The sequence below is a fragment of the Cygnus olor genome, chromosome 5 (assembly GCF_009769625.2).
Source record: "Cygnus olor isolate bCygOlo1 chromosome 5, bCygOlo1.pri.v2, whole genome shotgun sequence".
Lineage (NCBI taxonomy): Eukaryota > Metazoa > Chordata > Aves > Anseriformes > Anatidae > Cygnus > Cygnus olor.
The window spans coordinates 30,000,522-30,006,193 of NC_049173.1; positions in this window are offsets into that span (position 1 = coordinate 30,000,522).

A 5,672-nucleotide genomic window follows, 5' to 3' on the forward strand; every position below is an offset into this window, starting at 1 on the left:
AAAGCTTTCTCCTTTGTTAGCTTTTTCCACCTCACTTTGAATGCAAAATATGTCGCTGTTATACTAATTGGGCCAACAGGCTGAGGTTAATAAACACTCAGGTGCTTCTCTTATCGGCAGCCTTATTAATGCATTTGACTATTTTGCTTTGTGTTTGCCTGTGATGTGAAAGAATTGGATAACTCTGGAGGTTTTTAAGTAGAAATGATAAGGTAGTAGAAATAGCGCTAACGGGGTGGTTCTTCAGTGACCAGAGTGCCTTTTGACTACACTTGTTAAGAGATGGAGAAGTATCAGGACCTGGTCAGAAGTAATCCCTGGCTTTGGTTCCCACCTCACTCTGCAAGTTGCTAGTAGCTCTTGTCAGTGCTGGTGAAGTTTCCTATGGCTTGGAGATGCTCTGTTCTCCCCTTTTTAGGTGCTTTGTCCTTCATATCCAGGCAAAGTGTTTTCAACCCTGTACTCTGAGCTCTCTGCAGAGCCCTCAGCATCAAGAGACTGTACAGCCTCCCCTTCCCTGCTAGGGGTTTGTCTGCTGGGGCTCATGGGCAGCCTTGGTGCGGTTTGGCCGTGTAACCTTAGCTCAGACAGCTGTGCAAACTGCCGTGAACCTCCCCTTCTCCCTTGCCTGAGCTACGTGGCAGGTTGTAGATCTGCAGATCAGTTTGTCAGGTTTTCCACTTGGCTTTCCCCAGCACCGGTGGATGGCTGTGGCTGGACTGAGGAGTAAATACTGGTTGCCCCAGTTACAAGGGGAATTTTTGCTGACCTCTACAGGACCAGAGCTCTCTTGCTCCCTGCAGGTTTAAGTTGAGGTCACTTGGCCAACATGGAGCAGATTAAAAAAAGAAATACACCAACAATAACAAAAAGTAGCTCTTTCAGTATTTTGGTTTCCAATCTGACATCAGTTTTGTTTGTTGAATGTAGCTGATAGCAAATTAGTGATATCATTCACTGGTGGAAAAAAGTCAGAATGTGCTTTCTCGCCTGCGTTTTTGCAAGCTTTTGATGAAAGGCTAGTTAAGGTGTTGTTTGGAAACTACGCCTTGTTTGCTCCAAGCAGCATGTAACTTCTATCACTTGTGATTTTATTTAGCTTTTATCAAAAGAAAAAATATTAACTGCCTCAGTTGAAAGGGCTAATATTATTTCTTTAAACAGTCCAAAGCAAATATATAAACAGTGAATGGTATGTTGGCTAGATGTGCTTCAGTAGATTTACACAGCATCTCCGGCTTTTCTAAATAAGCGTGCTTACAGGCTGTTGGTGTTACAGCTGGCTGCATCACTCTGAGTGGTAATTCATTTAATTGGTTCTTGCACTTTTCATTGGAAAAAGATATTTGTAAATGTTTTCAATACTTGCATAATTTAAAGGTTTCTGGATGTAATCCACCTTCTTCTTTTGTTGCTTTTTAACTGCTTATGAATCAAATGCTTCATTATTCAACAACGATTTGGTAAGGAGAGTTAACTGATGGCTGAACCTTGCCTAGTAGCTGAGTTATTGCACCAACGCGTCAGATGCTTCTCAGCACTCGTGCAGAGTACAGTACATGATGCTGTCGTAGCCTCACGCTGATGAAAGGTTGGGTGAGTGTCTGTTGGAAGAATGGTGGTTCACAGAAGAAGGGGCCAAATAGAAGAATTTCCCTGTTGAAAGCTGGGGCTTTTGGATCTGTACGTCTTCAGAAAATTTGAAAAGCTCTTGCATTTGCAGCTGTTTAATTCCCTGTTAGGTAAATGAACTAAAACAACATAATTGCAGGTTATCTCCTCTAAAAGAGGGAAGTCAAAGGATGGGAGAGTGAAGATTAGAAAGTGAATGGAAGCAAGTGATGCTGCTTAGGTGTTACAATCAGTGCCTTATAAATATTAAAAACAAATGGGAGAAAATGAGTCAGATTTTCAGACAAGCAGATTTTAGGCATCAGGGCATCCATAAAAATGCAGGCAGAATATGAAGAAAATCTGTAAAAGCTGCTCTGAAAAAGAACCTGACCAGCAGTCATCTTCAGGATATGACCTAGGATATCTTCAGGATATGACCTGTCATAACTCTGTCCATTTGGTATTAGTTCTGGCAAAAGTAAGATACTTTAAATCATTTCAAACCATGTTCATCTTCACTCTACCTTGCAACTTCCACAGTGCTTGCCTAAATCCACGTGATTCTCAGACATAACTTGTCTGCAGCAGTTAATTAACAGAAAGGCAGAGGGCTGTAGTTAGCATTTGCAGTAGTCTGTTCTGGAGAGGTAATTATGATTAGGGCAGACTTAGTATTAAATCGTATTAAACCTGGGTTTGTTCAGGGATGTAACACTTGATAACTTCTTCGGGAGGAAAAAAAAAAAAAAAAGGTATAAAGTGGCTACATGGCCTCAAGGAATTGCTTCTGACTGGGAAGGGAAGTGGCTGGGCCAGTGAAGTCCAGAGGATGTCTGAAGAGGTTTCTATGCCAGCAGTGATGTGAAATTTCTGCACTGGAGATCAGAGCACTTCCTCCTACCAGGCAGGGAGAAGGGGTAATTCACACTGGTGACCTTGATGGGATTGAGAAGACTTTAGGGCTCACTGATTCTCTCCTTCAGTCCTGCAGTGTTCAGGGGGTTAATCTCATCTTTCAGCAGAAGATGAATATCTCCGCAGATCATTCCCCTCCTGCCTTTCCTTGGCTCTTGCCTCATGAGTTGTGGCAAGCTGTGGTTTTGTTGAACAAAATCACCCTCTGACTCTGTCTCTCTTTTCCCTAGCACTAAGGAACTGGAACACTTGGGAACCTCTTTACTACATTGTTTTTCTTTGCTTTCGTTTTCCTTTTTTTTTTAACCCCCCACAGACCAGCTTTCTCACAAGGTTGGTGAATACAGGGCTTGTGCTGCGTCTGGAAAGATGTAGCAGGTTAATTGAGTCCCTGCTTCTTTTACCTGTGCCTCATGAAGAGGAGCTGTTCTAATGGTGGGAGGAAAAGAGATGTAGGGCAGAAGGCTTATGTTGGTCTGTTTCAGACAGGAAAAAAAGTCTCTTTACTGTTTGTCCCTCTACTGAGGTAAAGGTCTGGAGCTGTGACTGTTCTTAATACTTGTCAACTTAAACACTTGTAGTGCATTTACCTACAAATGGGTATGTGAAGCATCAGCACCAGTGTCTGGTTGCAAGCTCTGCTCTTTGAAAAACAAAAAAGAATCTCACCAGGTCCTGGAGGAGAAGCCCCCCCCCCCGGATTAGCAGCCCGGCAGCATGAATGGAGTCACGACCTCTTATGGAGCCACTTGATGGTCCTGGAGCTGTGAAGGACCTGGAAATCAAGGGACGTCTCACTTAGAGCTGCATGTTGCTGAGAAAAGGAGGATTCATTTAACAGGAGGAATTATGAGGGGATAATGTAATTGAAAGCCAGCTTGTGTAGCCTTCATGGTAAGTGTTAGCACAGTTGCTTGGTGCCAATGTAACAGGTTTCACAGCAGCTGTGCTGGGCAAAATGTTGCTTTGCAAAACATATGATCAGCTTGACCCACTTTTGAGCAGGGTCAGACCTATACTTGATCCTCAGACGCTTATCTGTCTGGAGGGCTTTGTCTGTATGAGAGGCTATGTGTGAGAAATCTCCTGTGGGCTTTTTTTAAGAAAAAAAAATAATCACCATATTGCCTTGCCTCTTGTGAGATGAGGAAAGGGCTGTTTCCCTGCAGTACCTGTGCCCCGGTTTGTCTCTGTCCTTCACAGCTCCTTCCCACTGCGGTGTCCCTTGAGACTTCCAACATCCTGCTGAAAATTTTTGGCCCCTCTCTGCCTCAGTGCTCCCACAGACCAGATCTGTGGCAATGTTTTCTGGGTTGCTCTTTACCCGTGCCGTCTCCTCCCAGGAGCAGCACCTTCACACATAGCTAACCTCTTTGCATTGCACTCCACACTTGACTGCTGGTAGCTTTGCTTTGCCATATTGCCCTTCTCTGTGAGGAGAGTCAAAGCTTCTGTTCTTAAATGGTAGATTATGCTGCCAGCTTTTGGGAGAAGGTAGAAGTGTCCTGTTGTTTGTGAAAACCCAAAGAAGCAGTTCTGCTTGTAACAGAGTGATAGTTGCCTGAAACTGTGTCACCTTAAAACCATGAAGATCCAGCTTTTGGGTGAAACCTTTTAAATAGTTCTACCAAACAACCTGTGCCTTCAGAGGAGCTGGAAACCAACCCTGCATGGAGAGGAGCAGAGCAGGCTCCAGTGAGCACCCAGTGAAGGCTAGCTGTAATCGAGTCAGTTCATGCTCTGTGGTTCTGCCCTTTCAGATGGCAGGCATTGGCTGTGGTGAGCAAGCACTAAACCAGTGAATTAGGTTTAATCAGTTCCCCAAGATTCTGAGCACCCACATTATCCCTTTATGTAATTAGTTATTTTCATGTTGGGTTAAATTTCCTTGGCTGTTACTGTACTGCTTTGCATTGTAGGAGCAGTTAGAGACGAAGCTGACCACAGACTCTGCAGAGTTAGGTATGAGGGAAAGGATGGCCAGTGTCCCAGAAAGCTCCTGCTCAAATTGGAGATGACAGGGCAATGCAGGGATGCTCCTCTCTGTTTGTCAGACTGGGGCCTTGGAGGTAGGAAGTGCCCTTAAACCTGGTGGAGCTGGAAGCTCAGGTTATATCCCCTCCACGGCTCTTGCATGCCTTGAAGCTTGTGTGCTTCTGCTGAGTTCAGCCTCGCCATCTCGCTGTGTCCCCTTGGACTGTCCTGTGCCCTTCCATGTGCTTCGTGTCTTCAGGTACCTACAGGTGGGAACCAAGCTGCTGCTTCTCCTTCCCTGTGGGGAGAGAGGCTCTCAAGTGTTTGGGCAGCTGCAGGTAGAGGCAGGCACCAAAGCAGGTTTTCGGAAGTGTTTGTATCACTGGTGTTTCTCTGAGCATCTTGACAAGCATGGGCTGTAGGGAAGGGTGTCTGTGTCCCTTAACACCAGAACAGTCCAAGTGGGTACACCAAGGGTAAACAGGCCTTTCCGCTGTATCTAGTGAAAGCACATAGTGTTTGAAGGAGAGGGAAAAGCAGATTTGATTAAAAATAATAAAAATCATTTACAGCTAAAGCCATCTGAGCTCTGTTGTCTCTTTAGAATTTTATGAGGGATGAACTCAATATTTTGACAAAAAAAAAAAAAATGAAGGGGAGTTTGAACCTGGCTGCCATCAGGTAGCACTGGATACCCAGTCTGAGCCCAGGAGATCACCAAATAAAAGATGCTTTCCTGCAACCGAAGAGCTCTAGAGGGCTACCTGGAGTGCAATTCCAAAAAAATCATATGCAGAATGGCATGCTAGTTCTTACTTCTGTGTTTGATGAGCTAGGGAGACCTGACAGATTAGTCATGGTATCGTAAATATCTTACTGTGCCCATGTTTACACATTGATTATTGATATCAGGCTCTCGTATGTTTAAGATTCTGCGTAAAGATAATATGAATTGTTTGCTTTTTGAGTCAGTGTGTTTGATGGGGAGATCTGTTCTGCCAGAAGGAAGTGAAATGTCTGTTGTAGACCTAAGCCATATAGTGAATAAATACTGCATTTTCTTTATGAAAGGGAAAATTGAATCATCCAGTCCCAAAATGGATCCCATTCGCAAACCGGAACGAGTTGGCTCTTCCAGTTTTGCTGTTCCTTACAGCCATGCTCTTCCA